General features: G+C 40.5%; 1 long non-coding RNA gene across 1 annotated transcript; it reads right to left on the minus strand.

Moving 5' to 3' along the window:
* Nucleotides 1-1,759: 1,759 nt before the first annotated feature.
* Nucleotides 1,760-16,995, minus strand: LOC113924366. Its single transcript, XR_003520648.2, has 4 exons — nt 16,840-16,995; nt 16,226-16,382; nt 6,022-6,121; nt 1,760-2,007 (listed from the first exon to the last, which is right to left on the minus strand). It is a non-coding gene; the product is annotated as an uncharacterized LOC113924366 (long non-coding RNA).
* Between the last annotated feature and the right edge of the window lie 2,137 nt (nt 16,996-19,132).

The following is a 19,132-nucleotide window of genomic DNA, read 5'->3' on the forward strand; positions in this document are numbered from 1 at the left end:
GTCTTTACCTTTTACTACTGAGGTGGCCTAAATCCCCCTTCTCTCTTAATATGACTTCCTACTACAGTCCGTTTTCTTCTCTAAGAGAGGGTTATAAATACCGGAGATGGGAAATGGACTACTTCTAGGAAAACCTTATGAGTCCAGTTTGGTGCATGTGGGAAGGGTTCAGACTTCCCAGCACCCCAGGGCAGGACTCAAAGAAGATTATTTTATATTTAAAACAGAAGGCAACTTAACGGCTTTTCTCCCACCTGCCAAATGGCAGGCCTCACATCCTTCTGTTTGCACAGTAAATTATGGAAAGACAAAGAGACTCTGGAAAACTCAGCATGGTAAAACCAAATGGAGATTACCTTTTTTTCCCCCTTAAAACAACTGTACACATTAGGAGAGAAGCTAAATCCTTCACCAGCAGCTGATGGGCCAATGTCACAGAGCAGGGCTATCTTCATCCAGTTCTGTTTGCCTTTTGCTTTCTCAGCCTTGGCCTTTGTGAAAATACAAAGTGTTGATTTTACGCTCTTATGTTTAAAACTATCATGGCAGACAACGCAGGTCGGCTATCCCAATTTCCACCTCCAACTCCTTTCTGACTCCCTTCTCCCTTGTTCTGCCTCTAACTAAGAAGCTGGAAACACTGCATACTCACTCTCCCAGCTTCTCTTGAAGCTTGCATGGACATGTCAGGTCTTTTTGCCCAATAGGACCTAAGAAGAATTCTGCTGGGAGATTCAAGGAAAGTGCTGGCCTTCCTGATATAAAAGACAGGGGTTTCAAAAAAAAAAAAAAAAAAAAAGACAGGTGTTTCTTGTGCTGCCCCCTTCCCCTTCTTCCCACTTCAAATGTGCACATGTTCCTAGAGCTGCAGTCACCCTCTGAAGACTGGGAAGCACCTCTTCCATCAGTAGGCAGCCCCACCATTACGCCAAGTGAGAAAAAGAAATCTCTTTCTCCAGACCTGGTAGACAACTGTTCTGTTGTTTGCCGCCAAAAGCACTTACAATGAAAACAGCCGTGTTTATACTCCCATCAACTCACTATCAAAGGAAATGGGCTTGGTACACTCCTTCTCTCTTCCCTGTGCACTTTCACCCGAAATCCATCGGGATACAGTGTGGTTAGTCCAAAATCTGCCTGGCATTAAGCATTAATCTAAGCCAACAATGACATGATAGCTCAAGTTGATTCCAGACGACAGGCTGAAAAATCTAGGTCCCAGTCCTTGGATGCCTGGCTTTCAGAGAGCTAGCACTTACTGAATGCTTACTATGTTCTAAGCACTCTTTCAGTGCTGCTTTAAATGAATTAACTCACTTAGTGTTGGTAAGAACCTCTGAGGTAAGTCCCAAGATCATATTCCTTTCAAAGATGAGGGAACACAGACACAGAGTAACTAACTTAGCCAAGGTTACCCAGCTAATAAGTAGCAGATGGCTATAAGGCTTGGACTTTCTGAGCCAACAGAGTACACATCCTGAAGAATATGTGCCTTGAAGGAAAAAGCCATTGCCATTCTACATACGTTGGGAAACAGATGAACTCCTATTTTCACCTTTGAGAGAACATCAAAGTTACCACACTATAAGATAAAATCAGCCATATGAAGGGAAAGGTGATTCTGCCCACATCAGAGAAAAAAGTGCACTTAAATGAAATAATATTAAATACCAATATGAATAAAAATAACAATAACCACTAACTTCTATTGTGGATGAATCATTTGTCAGGTACTTTGCTAAGTAATTTTTTCTGGGTCTTTTTATTCAATTCTTGGAAAAATACAGAGGAAGTAAGGCAGATACTCAGCTGCCAGTCCCAAGGCAATTGCTTCTTCTTTCTTCCTGTCTGAGCCCCAATATTTTTTACTGTGTTTACCACCCTCTTACCAAGAGCTCAGAGAAGTCTATTCCATCCCCAGCCCAGAGGAACAATCATGACCAGTCACTGTCTATCATCTCCTTTGTCAGCCGCTGATTCCAGGTAGGCAGAGTCTTCCTTGAGAAGCTGTAAATGAGGAGAAATAAGTGATAATGTATTGGGAATTTCTGGGAAAGACTTCCTTTACTCGTCAAGAGAAGCACACAGGGGGAAGTGGCCATGTCATGCCAGTAACTGAAGCCGTCATCTTGGAACCATTAGAAGAAGCCTACGCACCCAAACCAAACTGCTAAGTATGGCAGAGAAAAGAAGAGAAAGTAGAAAGGCGGGTTTCCCAGTGGGAGTGTTAACTGCTGAGTTAACCCTGAAAGCGCCTTCCCTCTACATTTCTTGTTCTGTGAAACACCAGTACATACCAAATAGGTTCTCTTATTGCCCCCATTTTAGAGCTGAAGAAACTGAGACACTGAGTGTGGAAACCAGGATTCAAACCTGGGCAGTCAAAACACCACCACCGCCGCCACTGCCCAAATATCCCAGCTTCCTCCTGCAGGCCCGCAAAGCCCACCTCTCTTTTTTCACACCCAGTAAGGAACATTTCAGTAGGGAATTTTTTGAGCAATCATTCTATTACCTGAACCTCCAAGTGATGTTCAGATTAGCAGACCACAAGATGGCTTCAGAAAAAGCTTTGTCTTCTCCAAATTAGAATGTGAGACCTAAAGTCCTGACAAGATGCACACTAGACAAGACAATGGCATTCATAAGAAGTATCTAGAATAGATGCGTAGAGACCTGGGTGGCTTGTCCATGCCTATCTCCACCACATGCCTCCCCTGCACTCTCCAGATCTTCCAAGCAAGGGTGCTTGCCTTTCCCCAAACACAGGGCTCTTTCTCTCATCCTTGCTCAGTTACTTCTTCTGGTACTGCTCTCCCCACAGCATGCTAGTCTAAATCTTACCCCTTCTGTAGGGCCCAGTTTGAACACTCCCATTTCCCAAATCCCCCCATGACAGCTGGTCTCCCACTTTGTTGTGCCACGATAGTATGTTATCTTATTATCCCGCTGAATATTATCTTAATTTGTACGTATAAGTATACATCCGGCTTCCTTGCTCAGACGCTAAATGGAATGAAGGCAAACCTGTGTTTTCTTCATCACTATAATCTCTACCCGGTGCTTTCTACTAAGTACCTTAAAGAGAGATTTGGACTTTTTTAAAAAAATCAACATTCTGAATCCAATAGTATTAAAGGAGTATCTTTATGAATAAATATACAGCCTATTCTTTCTAAAATGAAGCCATTCATTGTTTTCCTCTTCTTCTTCTTTTTTTTTTTAACTAAATTGTTACACCCAATGTAGGGCTTGAACTCACGACCGTGAGATCAAGAGTCACACGCTTACACACTCTTCAGACTTAGCCAGCTGGGCACCTCTGTTCATTCTTTTCTAATTAACATTTTTTAATTGTTACATTTTTGTTTTAATTTTAGAGATATCAAAAGAGTAATTTTATGAGCTATTACCCTATGTCAAGTTAGGATTTTCAAAGGACTTTTCCTTTTTTCTCCCTTTCCTGCCCCCTTATTCCTCTATTTAGTAATACAGAGAGAGGATACAGGTCCTGGGTGGTGAATAGAGAAAGCAGGTCTTGTAAGGGCTATGCTAGGGCAGGTGGCAGAAATCAATGACAGTAACTCAATCATGACAGTAACTCTCTGACAGCACAAAGAGGTTGAGAGAAGTACTCACCTGTCAAAGAAAACCATTTAAGGAGCAGCGGCCCTGATTTCAAACCTGGACACATAAAGCTTTATGGCCTAATAAAGTAGGCTATCTAAGAGAAAGACCCAGATCATTGCAGTTAATATGAACCACACAGCAAGGTAAAAAGAACATAGCAACTGATGACGACTAGAGCCAGTTTGAACATAAAAAGCAACTTTTTTAAAAACAATGACCATCAGTCTGGTCAGCTTCATAAGTCACATTGAGTTCACTTATATTTTCATAGACTGCAGCACCTCTCTATTTGTGAAGACCCTTTCTCCTGGAGTTTGGTGTTCTATTGCTTCCATATTCCCCTGCTGCCATGGTCTATTCCTATTTGTGTTGTTGGCTGGCTTAATTAGAGAACCAGAGTGCAAGAGTGCGGAACCAACACTCATAAACTTAAATACCCTCTCTGTGTCAGAGGTGTGGTACATCCATCGTGTAGTCCCCAGCACGACCCCATGATGTGTCATTGGCTCTATTTTACAGAAGGGATTGTTTGACCTCTGAGTTCATGGGCTTTCACCACACCATGAATGGTGTGCTTGAAGCACCAGGGCCTCTGAGTAGAGGTGGCAGACACCTGGTTGCAAATGGAAGTCGGAGGTATGATGAGTGTTCACTTGCTGAACAGAGTGATGTTGTATATAAATGACTGTGAACTTTACAGCCCTCCATTTGCTATTTGATAAAGAGCAAAGAAAGCAATTCTTACCAAATGCATCTTCCTCATGGCAAAACCAGTAAGTGGCCAATGCTAAAACTTTTTTTTTTATCCAAGTCAACAAACAAATGTAGCTGGGACAGATAAGATTGACCTTGAGATTCTGAGAAAATTCAAAGATGCAAATGGAGAGCCTTTGGTCAATATTTACTTCTTAATAACTCTTAAAGGATGATAATACTCAATTACAAGGGTGACCCCTTAGAACAAAGGGAACACACAGGAGGCCTTCATGACCTACGCCAAACAGGATAGGCTTGTGGAACCTAAAATAAATCCATCACTTAGGAATAACCTATGGGAAATTCAGTCATTATTTCTGTAAGGGTGTGATGTGAAGAAATTATAATGATTTCATTTGCTTGAAATCTCTGTGGTGGGAAATAGGCAATATGAATAAAAGAAAACAGTGTATGTGATCCATCTAAAGCCTTCAAATGAGAGCAACTGAATCAGGATGGAATTGGGGGAGGTCTATTGGGGCTTAGGAAAACTAGAACTGGTTATATTCAGTTAAATCACCAAGGAAATCAGGGACTCAGAATTAAAGTACGACGAGATCTCAAAAATTACCCAATTCAAATCCCTAATCTTACACACTTGGAAACTATAGTCCAGGGATGGTTCTAGAACACCTGATTCTTGACACCCAGGCCAGCATTCTTCTCCTACTTTATGATGTTCTCTAACACATCAGTTAGTTAGGATCAGTTATGAAATATACATAACATATTCTACTATATACCTACGCTCCACAAGTAGTTATAGATTAGAATGAAAATTACCTCAAGCTTCCCCAGGGCCAGAAGAGAGCCGCCTTCAACATGCAAATATGAATTAAAAATACCAAAATGAGGTTATTCTAAGGGAACTCTAGAGTAAGTTCATCAAAACGTATACAGGAAATATGCCAGGAGAGAGAATTCTAATCTTTAAATAAAATATTAGTCCCTCTGCCACAGAAATATAATGTACAATTTTATTTATTCTGTTCAAGAAAAAATAAAACACACCTAGAGAATTCTGGAGATCATGTGTAAAGTCAACTCAAGTACACTTATTCTCATAATTCTCAATTCCTCACTTGAGGAGGAGGACTCCCTCGAATTGAGTGAGGTGAGTTGAGAACAAATAAAACGAAGTATTACATTGCTCAGAAAATAAACACGTGGAGCTCTTAGCACAAAAGAAGTACAGGCAAGGAATATAAATGGACTCATAAAGGTTTGACCAAATTTATGAATGTCAGAGTCATAAATGGCTACTGAGAGTACACCTAACCTTTAAGGTTAATGTCAGAGAGGAAAACTATGTCCTTTCCTGGCAAATCCCTTGAGGCCTCTGTTGTCAACACAATGTTGGGCTGGACAGAACACTGGGCTTGCCTGGCAGAGCAGTTCTTAAATTTCTTTTAACTAATGGGTATCTGCACCGGAGGAACATTCATCTCTTCAATGGGAGCATAAATGAAAAATGTTCCATTTTAGACAGGAAGCTTGATGAAATGCTGCTGTTGGACATTATTATTTATGTAATCAGAGTTGAACAAGAGGAAAAATTTTAGTTTTGGAATCAGAAGAAGGCAAGTGTTGAATCCAGGCCATGCCACTGAGTGGGCCCTGGTGCAAGTTACTTACTTTTCTGTACTCAGCTTTCTTTCTCACATGTGAAGTGGGAAGGATTATATCCATGCTACAGACATCTTGCTGAGACTTCTATAAGAAAACACTCTGTACACTGAAAAACAAAAAATACATATTATTATGTAGTGACAGTTAGTTTTAAGCAAATCTCAGTCACTTTGGGAGAGGGTCCATGAGATGCATGAAGACAGAGCGATCTTTGCTTTATTTTTCTGGAGAGAACTGATAAGATTCTTTAAAAAGGACCCTCGTGACCCAAGTCAGATGTCAACTCCCTAAGGCAGAGTTTCTTTGTCCTCTAAATTTCCAGAAACCTCTACTCATGTCTCATAGCACTTGCATTATTGTTTATCAGATTACTCACCTTCTTCATTTAACTGTGAGCTCCTCTAAGACAGATGCCTCATCTTATTCATCTTTGCATCCCTAATATTTATCATAGTTTCTGGTATATAGTTGGCACTCAATAGATTTTGAACAAATTACTTAATGTGTGGGTGATCCTGCTGTCTCCACTTTACAACAGTAAGGTAAAGAAATGATTCAACTATAAAATGAAATAAGTTAAAAGTGACTAAGGTACCAAATCAAGACTCATCCTCGGGTGCCTGGGTGGCTCAGTTGGTTAAGCGACTGCCTTCGGCTCAGGTCATGATCCCAGGCTCCTGGGATCGAGTCCCGCATCGGGCTCCCTGCTCAGCAGGGAGTCTGCTTCTCCCTCTGACCCTATCCCCTCTCATGCTCTCTCTATCTCGTTCTCTCTCTTCAAAATAAATAACTAAAATCTTTAAAAAAAAAAAAAAGACTCATCCTCAGCTTTCCTAATTTCTAGACTTCAGTCTCTAAGTCCCTAATTTGGGAATAAAAGCATCTTGGTCCTATTTGCATAAAAAATAAAAGGAAAGACATGGATCGTTGGGTACTGAAATATTTACAAATGGCACATATTTGCAATCCTAAAATCACAATCCTAAAAATCCTTTAAAATAAGATGAATATAACTTTTGACCATAACATAAAATTTTAGGTAAGGACAAGACTGCAGAGTCTGATCACCACCATCATCTTCTTCAAAGAGAAAACCTCCAGCTTTGTTATCTGCCCAATTCAATAAAGGGATAAAAATTAATGTGAAAAATGCAAACTTCATATTCAGTCCAGGACATGAACCAACAGTTGCACGTATTTAGATCTTTTTAAATATCTAGGAAATTTTCTCTTCCAATTCATAAAGTTAGAAAGGTAAATAGGAAGTTAAATAAATATGCATGCCAATAATATAGAAAAAGTATTATATACTGTATATTACATAACCAAGTGGAATTTATCCCAGGTATGCAAGGTATGCAAGACTGTTTAACTTGCAGATTACATGATACTATATATAGAAAACCCTAAAGACTCCACCAAAAAACTACTAGGAACTGATAAATGAATTCAGTAAAATCACAAGTTACAAAATCAATATACAGAAATTCATGCATTTCTATACACTAATTAAGTAGCAGAAAGAGAAATTAAGATAACAGTCCCATTTAGAATTGCACCAAAAATAATAAAAAACCTAGGAATAAACCTTAACCAAAGAGCTGAAAGACCAGTACTCTGTAAACTATAAAACACTAATGAAAGAAATTGAAGATGACACAAACAAACAAAAAGATATTCCACGCTCCTCGGTTGGGAGAACAAATATTATGAAAATGTCCACACTACCCAAAGCAGTCTATAGATTTAATGCAATCCCCATCAAAATACCAACAGCTTTTTTCACAGAACCAGAACAAATACTCCTAAAATTTGTATAGAACCACAAAAGACCCTGATAACCAAAGCAATCTTGAAAAAGAAGAACAAAACTGGAGGTATCACAATCCCAGATTTCAAGATATACGACAAAGTTGTAGTAATCAAAACAGTATGGTACTGGCATAAAAATAGACACAAAGGGGCACCTGGGTGGCTCAGTTGGTTAGGCATCTCCTTTGGCTCAGGTCATGATCCCAAGGTCCTGGGATGGAGTCCCATATCAGGCTCCCTGCTCAGCAAAGAGTCTGCTTCTCCCTCTGACCCTCCTCCCTCTCGTGCTCTCTCTCTCTCACTCTCTCTCTGAAATAAATAAATGAAATCTTAAAAAAAATAGACACAAAGATCAGCGGAACAGAATATAAAGCCCAGAAATAAACCCATGATTAAGTGATCAATTAATCTTCAACAAAGGCATGAATATGCAATGGGAAAAAGTCTCTTCAACAATGGTGTTGGGAAAACTGGACAGCCACCTGCAAAAGAACTAAATGGGACTGCTTCCTTATACCATACAAAAAAATAGGGCGCCTGGGTGGCTCAGTTGGTTAAGCGACTGCCTTCGGCTCAGATCATGATCCTGGAGTCCCAGGATTGAGTCCTGCATCGGGCTCCCTGCTCAGCGGGGAGTCTGCTTCTCCCTCTGACCCTCTTCCCTCTGGTGCTCTCATTCTCTTTCTAAAATAAATAAATACCATACAAAAAAATAAACTGAAAATGAATTAAGGACCTTAATGTGAGACCTAAGTCTATAAAAACTCTAGAAGAGAGCACAGGCATTAATTTTTCTGACATCAGTCATAGAAATATTTTTCTAGATATATCTTCTGAGGCAAGGAAAACAAAAGCAAAAATAAACTATAGCGACTACATAAAAATAAAAAGCTTCTGCACAGCCAAAAAAAAAAAAATCAAAACTAAAAGACAACCTACTGAATGGAAAAAGATATTTGCAAATGACATATTTGATAAAGGGTTACTATCCAAAATATATAAAGAACTTATACAACTCAATGCCAGAAAAAAGTCCCACAAATAATCCAATTAAAAATAGGCAGAAGACATGAACATTTTTTCAAAGAAGACATTCAGATGGCCAATAGACACATGAGAAGATGTTCAATATAACTCATCATCAGAGAAATGCAAATAAAAACCTCAATGAGATATCACCTTGCACCTGTCAGAATGGCTAAAACCAAAATTATAAGAAACAACAAGTGTTGGTGAAGATGTGGAGAAAAAGAACCCCCATGCGCTGTTGGTGGGAATGCAAACTGGTACAGCCACTGTGGAAAACAGTATGGAGGTTCTTCAAAAAATTAAAAATGGAGTTACCATTTGATCCAGTAATTCCACTACTAGGTATTTACCCAAAGAATACAGAAACACTAATTCAAAGGAATACATGCACCCCTATGTTTATTGTAGCATTATTTACAATAGCCAAGATATGGAAGCAATCCAAGTATCTGTCAGTAGATAAATGGATAAAGAAGGTGTGATATATATATATATACACACACACACACACACACAATGGAATATTACTCAGCCTTAAAAAAGAAGAAAATCTTGCTATTTGCAACAACCTGGATGGACCTAGAGGGTATAATGCTAAGTGAAATAAGTCAGTCAAGGAAAGACAAATACCATATGATTTCACTCATATGTACAATTTAAGAAACAAAACAAATGAATAAAAAAAAAGAGAAAAACCAAGAAACAGACTCTTAACTCTAGAAAACAAACAGATGGCTACCAGAAGGGGGGGTAGATGGGGTGGGGGTGAAACAGGTGAAGAGGATTAAGAATACACTTGTGATGAGCGCTGAGTAATATACAGAATTGTCAAATCACTATATTGTACACCTGAAATTAATATAACACTGTATGTTAATTATCATAGTAACAGGCTATAAATGAAAAGTCACATGAGCACATCAATAAATGCAGAAAAGCATTTGAAAAAATCCAACACCTATTCATGATAAAAACTCTCAGTAAACTTAGAAGGAAACTTCCTCAAGTTGATAAAGAACAGTACTTAATGGTGAGAAATTAGAAGCTTTCTCACTAAGATCAAGAGCAAGGCAAGGAACTCCCCTTACCCTTCCCTTTCACCATTGTACTGGAAGTTCTAGCTAATAAGACAAGAAGAGAAAAAAGGGAACGGAAAGGAAGGGTATACAGTTTGGGAAGGAAGAAATAAAACTGTCTTTGTTCACAGATGATCATCTGTGTAAAGAAAAAATGTAAGAATAAACAACAACAAAATAACCTCCTGGAACTAACAAGCAATTATAGCAAGGTTGTAGGATACAAGGTTAACATACAAAAGGCAACCTGTCTCTGGCATAACAGCAATGAACAAGGGGAATTTGAAATTAAAAAATAAATACCATTTATAATCGCACCCCAAAACACTTAAGTATATAAAGCTAACAAAATCTGAACAAGATCTCTACAGGGAAAACTATAAAACTCTGATGAACAAAATCAAAGAACTAAATACATGGAGAGATACCCTATGTTCATTGATAGGAAGACTCAATATTGTCAAGACGTCAGTTCTTCCCAAACTGATCTATAGATTCAATGCAATCCCAGCAAATTATTTTGTGGATTACCAACAAACTGATTCTAAAGTTTGTATGGAGAGGTAAAAGGCCTAGAACAGCCATAACAATATTAAAGAACAAAGTGGGAGGACTGACATTACCCAACTTCAAGATTCACTATAAAGCTGTAGGAATCAAGACAGCATGGCACTGATCAAAGAATAGACAAATAGATCCATGGGACAGAAGAAGGCCCAGAAACAGGTCCCCCATAAATAGTCCACTGATCTTTGACAAAGGAGCAAATATAAAACAATTGATTTAGACACAGACCTCATACCCTTCACAAAAATTAATTCAAAGTGGATGACAGACCTAGCTAGAAGATGCAACACTATAAAACCCCTAAAATATAACACAGAAGAAAACCTAGACGACTTGGGTATGGCAATAACTTCTCAGGTACAACACCAAAGGTATAATCCATGAAAAAAAAATTGATAAGATGGACTCATTAAAATTAAAAACTTCTGTTCTGTGAAAGACAATGTCAAGAGAATGGGAAGATAAGCCACAGACTGGGAGAAAATATTTGCAAAAGACACATCCGATAAAAGACTGTTATTCAAGATATACAAAGAACTCTTACAACTCAACAATAACAAAATAACCTGATTTAAAGATGGGCCAAAGACCTTCACAGACACCTCCCCAAAGAAGATACACAGATGACAAATTAACATATGAAAAAATATTCCACATCATATGTCGTCAAGGAAAAGCAAATTAAAACAACAAGATACCACCACACACCTATTAGAATGACCAAAATCCCGAATACCAACAACACCAAATGCTGGTAAGGACACGGAGAAACAGAAATTTTCACTTATTGCTGGTTGGAATGCAAAATGGTACAGCCACTCTGAAAGGTAATTTGGTTGCTTCTTATAAAACAAAATATACTCTTACCATGCCATTCATCAATTGTGCTTCTTGGCATTTATCTAAAGGGGTTGAAAACTTACGCCCACACAAAAACCTGCACATAGATGTTTACAACAGCTTTCTTCATAATTACCAAAACTTGGATACAAGCCATGAAAAGACTTGGGAGAACCTTAAATACATTATTACTAAATGAAAGAAGCTAGCCTGAAAAGGCCACATACTGTAGGATTCCTACATTCTGAAATAGGCAAGACTATTCCAGAGACAGTAAGAGGGCCAGGGGTTAGGGGTGGGGAGAGATGAATAGGCAGCAGCACACTGTGGATTTTTACGGCAATGAAACTTCTCTGTATGGTACTATAATAACAGATATACGTCCTTATACGTTTGTCCAAACCCACAGGATGAATACACAACACCAAGAATGTAATGTAGACCATGAGTGATTGTGTGATGTGTCAGTGGAGGTTCATCAATGACAACAAATATCCCACTCTGCTGGGGGATGTTGATAATGAGGGGAAGCTATGCATGTGTGGGGGCAGGGGGCATATGGGAAATCTCTGTACCTTCCTCTCAATTTTGCTGTGATCCTAACACTGCTCTTAAAAAATAAAGTCTAATAAATAAGTAAATAAGCGATCACACATATAGATGTATCTGCGTGTGTGTGTGTGTGTGTGTGTGTGTGTGTGTGTGTCCTTTCCTCACTTTCAAAATAGTTGAAAGGATGAGTGAAATGGGTCAACAGGCCCCAGATAGCAGCATTTTCCTGTGTGCCCAGGAGTTAGCCCAGCCCTACCACCACTTGGGTAGAGCTCGTGCCAGGTTTACTGAGCACCTTCCATTCAGCACTTGCAGCCCTCATTGCAAAGCCGACCCTCGGCTCCTCTGAATTCTGAAACGCTATCCACTAATATAAACCATCTCTCTTGTCAAAGGGCCTGGAATGATTGTTTATTTCAGGTCTGTTCTTCCTCGGCTTATCTATAGCCAGACTGACTTCGCTGCCCTCAGATTTCAGCATTTTTATTCTCTGAGGCCAAATTTACATTGGTAGTTAATAATATCCTGGTTTATTCTGACCAACGACACATATATACCTCTCCCGCCTCTCTGCACCCTAAATGCATCCTACACTAACTTTATTGTCACTATTTCCTGCTGTCAATCTCATATTGGAATAGGCAACATGGCTTTACTTTGTCATGGTGAAAAGTTTATCCTGCAAATTTTCAGTTTCTTAGGTCTTCGTGAATGGCTGTGCTACTCTCATGTGTGCTTCTAGGCATCTCCAGGGCTCTGCATTTTAACTTCATACATCTAAAAGCATCTGTACAGAGATAATATTAATGTTATTGCAACAGACAGGCAGAGCCTCATTGCTCTCTGCTTTGACTGAAAATGCCTTTTCGTAGCGAAAATGTGCAGACATTGGCATTTTTGTGTGAGGTCTGAATGTGTGTGGGTCCAGCCATTGGCAGCAGGAAGAAATAAGACACAGCTGCCAGATGGTTTGGTTTAAAAAAAACCAAAACAAAACAAAAAACAGTCAAATTGGTGATCCACAACCATGAAAATTATTTTCCCAAAGGAAAATATTCTGGAGCTGGGAAAAACTCCTAAATGCACTCTCAGTTGCTTGGCAGAGTGGGGGATCTAAAGGTCACTTATCTCTCCAAAATAGCTACTTACCTAAACATGTTGGGTGTTTTAAATTCTGCGTATAACTGCTGATCATATTCAAATTTTTTAAATACCTGATTTAGAATTCTGAGTAGGAAGGTAGATAGTAATAGAAAGATAATCGGAGTCAGAGTTAGGTTCTAATTTCTACTGCTAATTGATTATCCTTAATGCAGCCCTAAGCCTCAGTTTACTGCTCTGTATAATGGGGATTAAAAAAAATCTGCTCTGACTAGGTCATAGCCATAGATTTGTTTAAAGATCTTGTAATAAAAATGCATGGGAATGAACTCTATAAACTACCTAGTACTACAGAATCTAAGTTGTTGCCATAATACTAAAACAAGTTCCTGAAAAAATGACAACTTCATAGGAATCTATGAAAAGCCCTGGTAGAATTAGCAGACCGGCTTTCTGCAGATCATCCACATTGCAACTTTGATTTTGTTGGTTTGTTAGCATAATTCTCCTTATGCTGTTTTCTCTATTTTTAGCCCCAATCAACCCTAGAGCAGAGTTGTCTTCCAGTAACAAATAATGTTTAGGAAAAAAATCTGGCACAAAACAATGGCATTTTAAATTTTCACCATGCACACTGGCAACAAGAATTTCAGTAGAAAATAGTTTACTGTTGTCACATTAGTTTATATGACAGTGGTGGTTATGCTGAGACAACACTGCTTCTTCACTTTACACTTCCACTCAGTGTTTCCATGGGGTCCTCATTGATCCTCAGCCTGCCTTCCCACCAGCCCCTGCTCCTTACTGTGGATCTGCTCACTCTAAGCTCCTTGAGGTCAGTGACCTCCTCCCTCTGACTTCTGGGATCCAGATCACTTTCTCAAGTGCAGTAGGAATGCGGTAGAAACTTGCTGCATGAGTGAGGGAGGATGACACATCTCTTCTCCTCAAAGGCCCACAGACTGGGCACCTGGGTGGCTCAGTTGGTTAAGCAACTGCCTTTGACTCAGGTCATGATCTCCGGGTCCTAGGATCGAACCCTATGTGGAATCCTGCGTTGGGCTCCTTGCTGCTCAGCAGGGAGCCTGATTCTCTCTCTGCCCTATCCCCCTGCTCATGCTCTCTCTCTCTCTCAAATAAATAAAATCTTTTCAAAGAAAAGCCCACAGACTAAGGCACTGCTGGTGGAGGCAACAGAGGGAGTCAAATCCCACATCTGGTCATGACTAAACTCAACATCCCCAGATTCCTGTGCCCACTAAATGCGACGATTTTTTTTTTCTAAGAAACAAAGAGTAAATAAAATGGAATGTCATCTGCCCTGAATGATGCTGTTCTCAAGGATGAGGTTTCTCTATGACCTCTGTACCACACACTATGGAACAGCAGTGTTCAGCAACATTTTCAAATGCAGAAAGGAGCAGGTACTTTGCAGAGGTCTACAAATTACTACAGAGAGCACTAAAATATTGTCAAATCTCTATTTCTAAGCTATTATCCCATCTCAAACAGAAGAAGTTCATGTTTTAACAAAAGTTTGCTATAACCACTAAGTGAAACTACAACTCTGTAATCTTTAACTGTGTTCCTCATTAGGTCGTAACAACTAGGGACGTGTAAGTAACGATCATGACTTTTGAAAGAACCATGATATTGAGCAGCCATGATGATGAAACTGTGAGGTTATAATATAAAATAAGTTAGGCTCAGAGCATACAAGCATTTCGATTAAAAACATACAATAAGAGATACTGGCCCAGAACTCTATTTCTCTAGTTGATCTTTCACCATTCATACTATTCAGCCTAACAAAACCTGGGAGTAATTGAAGAAAAATGTGTAGTACTGAAATCACAAGAACTGAAGTCAAAATATGTAGGTTCTGCTCCAACCTCCACCAGACTCTGCTCTCTTAGATCCAGTCTGTTGGTATACATTGCACTTTGTGGGTTGGTGTGGGGTCGAAAAAGGTTATGATAGAGAGTGTAAATTTTTATAAACTCTGCATTCCCATTCTGTTTTTAAAGAATGGTTTGCAAGAAATGGATTGAATCAGGAAACTGGCTTTTACTTTTGCTCTTTTTGAAGGCTGAGCTCTTCACACATACTTTTATTTTAATGACTTTATCCAAACAGGCATTCGTGACCCCAAACTATGAGATCATTGCAACACAATTACCCACCACATGGATAAAGCGTTCTCTTCAGGTGTATGTTATCACTAAGCTTTCTTAGGCACTTGATGAAAGTAACTTCAGACACACCTTAGTTTTGAGGACAAGCTGTGGCACGATCAATAAATAAGCAAAATTTTAAATATGGACGTGGAGTGATGGAATGCCTCCCAGCTCCCGTACTCAGACGCTGAAAGCCCAGCCAACTTGGGCAAAGGCAAGTAGCTTTCCAAGGCAATTGCTAAGCCTCTGTATCTGGAGGAACCAGCCACCTAATGTGAAATTCTTTTCATCTTCCCTCCACACTCCTGTGAAAACCAGGAGGATTTCTGAAAGGTGCAGAGATTCTCAACCATTGCAACGAGGCGGCTTTCTTCTAGCTCGAGCGCATGAGAGGAAGAACAATTTCACGTTAACCATACACACGAGATGACAGGGAAGAAGGCCAGCTGATGGCACAAAATACATATGCAAACCCTCCCTTGGAAGCGTGCTTTTCACTATCTTGTACAAAGTTAATGGAAACCAAGGAACTACCATTCCAGAATCGTCGCCCCTTTAATCCTTAATAACCAAATAAAAATGGGCAGCCTGTATTCAGGAGCAGCTCTAGCAAGCAGATCTCCAGGAGACAAGGCTCCCTACAGACTTTCCCTTGATCTTAAAGCTTAACTTGAAACATTTATATGCACGGAGCACCTGGCCAGGAGATGTGAGAAGTCTTTTTTTTCACCTTGGCTCTATTTCTTTCTTTAATAATAAATTCTCGGCTTTCTTTCTTTCCCTTCCTGGAAACTAATTTCATTCTAAATAATGTTTTTTGTTCTTTCTTAACAGTTTAAGAAAAGCAAGACAAACTTGAAAACCCCCCATTAACACCCATCAGGTTCTCTGCCTGCCGATCAGTATCATCTTTGCTTCAGGGAAGATGAGGCAGAAGTCAGGGCAGGTTAATTCCAATTAGATTGAGAACTTCTTTTGTTTGAATTCAAAGGACTCAGGTTAACCTATTAGCAATTTCTTATCAGCTGGCTACACAGATCTTCCATCTTCACACACCTTGCCGGGGGGAGAGGTGACGAGCTCAGTAACGTGATGGCGCCGTCTTAAATCCGCAGGAGTCGGAATTAAGGTCAGATGTTTGAGGAGGAAAAAGCCAGTCCCGAAATGGTAAGGCAGTCTGGGTCACGTCCTCGACAAGGATTCAAGGCATTTGCTAGTGAAGACACACACAGAGTCTGTGATAAAGCCTTTCTCCCAAACCAGGTCAGACCCAGGAAAAAAAACCATACAGCTACTTTGAAATACATGTATTTCAAGAAAGGAGTCCTAGTTCCTAAGTACCCTCTCTCTTTCCTACTTCATCCTATAAAGTATGTTTCAGGAGACTCACCCAAAGACCCACACAATACAAAAGGATACAATAAGTCATTGAAATTGGCGCAAAGGGGGAAGCGGGTGAAAGAGCAAATGTTGACTGAAGTATTCCCTCCTGGGTGGCTTCCGGAAGGTGGAAGGTACAAGCTTGCTTTATAGATGGCGGACCTAGTCCAGGGCCTGCCATCGCCCGGTGAGGGTTCCGTTCCGCAGCCTCGCCTCCTCTCAGCCCACTCTCTACGCCCCCGAGTGATGCCTCTAAAAAGTAAATCGGATCGAGCCTCATTCCCACTCACAGCACGGTGATGGCTTCCTGCTGTATTTAGGGTCAGGTCAGAATTCCTCCCTGTAGCATACGTGGCCCTCGTGACCTGGCCCCTCACTGCTCTCAGCCCTGTCTCAGGGCCCCCTGCCACTCTGCTCTCCGGCCACACCAAACCTCCCTCACCAACTCCGACGTGCCCTTCCCTGCACAGCTTGGCCTCTCCACTGGGTGAACTTGCACTTAAACTTCCTCCAGTTCTGGGTTCATCTCCAGTTCACATGCTCCTGACACATGCCCCCGCCCCTCCTCCCTCATCATGGCATCTGTCACACTTGACTAAAAGAGCTTGTTTTTGCTGGCCGGTAACACCCTCTGACAATAGGAACTGGGTCTAGGTTGCTCTGTGTTTTATTCCCAGAATCTAGCAGAGTGCCTGACATATTATTACCGTTTAACTGTATGTTATTGTTCATTGCATGAATAAATAATAGTAACAATAACTCACATCTATTAAGCATTTACCAGGGGCCACAAAAGATGCCCAACGTTTTACTTTCATTATCTTTATGAGAAAAAAAAACTATTCTTCACAGTAAAGCAGATTATGACCATCTTCATTTTACAAGTGAGGAAACCGAGGTTTCTCGTGTAACCGTGGGTCCTAAGCTACCAGCCTGATTCTGAGGTTTGAGCTCTAACCACTATCTTATACTGCCTTTCTAAAGATAAATGATACTTCCTTATGGCCTAAGCAAAGAAGGAACAATGCTCAGTTACAAGATTCATAGCATCTGAAAAATAACCCAAAAAACATGCACCAACTTTTGGGGAGAATCATGGTTTTTCCTAGCTTCTGAAACTTAAAATATTTCTTGCTTGGGTTATATCAAGGCATTTCCACTGGGAAACTTTTTGTGGATGGCAGCCTGGGAATCCCTTCAGGGAACAGAAGAGCAGATTTTCTGGAGCCTCTTCCTAGAAGGTCCCTCAGTACATGCCAGTGGCACCATATAAAAGCCTATTGACAGGGCACCTGGGTGGCTCAGTGGGTTAAGCGTCTGCCTTCGGCTCGGGTCATGGTCCCAGGGTCCTGGGATTGATCCCCGCATCTGGCTCCCTGCTCCGTGGAAAGCCTGCTTCTCCCTCTCCCTCTGTGATCTCTCTCGCTCTCACTCTCTCAAATCAATCAATCAATCAATCTTAAAAAAAAAAAAAATACGAGATTCTGTTCTCCACCAGGCAGACTACACAGTTCTCTGCTGATCTGGCTTAAACCAACGGGTTAGTTAATTCACCAAAGTCAAACTCAGCAAATATTCATGTTGTTACTTCAAGATCACTTTCCCCTTGAGAAGAGAGAGGAAGCGGACAGCTGGTGGGAAAGGAAGGCAAGGGCTGGTAACCCTCTGTGACCTGGCACAGTAATGATGCGTGCGCAGGGAAACTGGCTTGGCCTGCTTGGCTCTGGCTGCGGGATCTCTGAGAAAACCAGCATCTGGGTCCAGCTTCCTCTTCGGTGACCTGGACACTCCGCTACCGCGGGTCCTCTCTGCTCTCACGTTCCCTCCGTTGTGGGTGGCCACTCCCCTCGGAAGGTGCCATGGTCTGTGGTTTTGTGTAGAAGTTAAAAGCCCACTGCCCCTCTAAGAGCTTGGATATGTTTGGGTCTTGGTCATCAAAGCTCAGAAAGAACTAACCAAGCAATTCTGGCTCCCTGCTCCTTACTGTCTGCTGCCACGGAGGTGAGAAGCCCTCAGCCACAGAAAATCACACACACACACACACACACACACACACACACACACACAGACTTTTTCTGATGGGTATAACTGTCCACTTGGGCATCCAGTGCCATTTGCACCCTAGCTTTCTGTGTCTGCCAGAGTCTCTCTGAAACAACTGTGCCTTTACCCATGATTACTGCTCTGTCCCTCCCTCCCTCGGAAGCATTTCCCCCTAAAACCCAGTTACAGTTGTTTTACTGCAACTACTCTACAGCATTGTGAATGGAAATCTTAAGATTCTGTGAAGAGAGAAGTCCGTAAAGGAGAGCACATTTTCTCTTTAATCACAACATTGTAACATCTCAACAAAGTCTGTTATATATGTGTCTTTTCCTCTTAAAGCCATGCATCTACGCATCTGGTTTTAAAAATACACACTTCTTGTCTTGCACACATTTGCAGTTATTCCCAACCTTTACATTACCCTCATAAAATGGCTCTGAAATGGGTAAACAGTAGAAAGTCTCTGAACAAACAGACTCCCTTTTCCCATGAAGACATGACGGAAAAAAAAAAAAACATACATGAAAATCTGAAAAT

This window comes from Zalophus californianus, chromosome 2 (genome assembly GCF_009762305.2).
Source record: "Zalophus californianus isolate mZalCal1 chromosome 2, mZalCal1.pri.v2, whole genome shotgun sequence".
Classification (NCBI taxonomy): Eukaryota; Metazoa; Chordata; class Mammalia; order Carnivora; family Otariidae; genus Zalophus; species Zalophus californianus.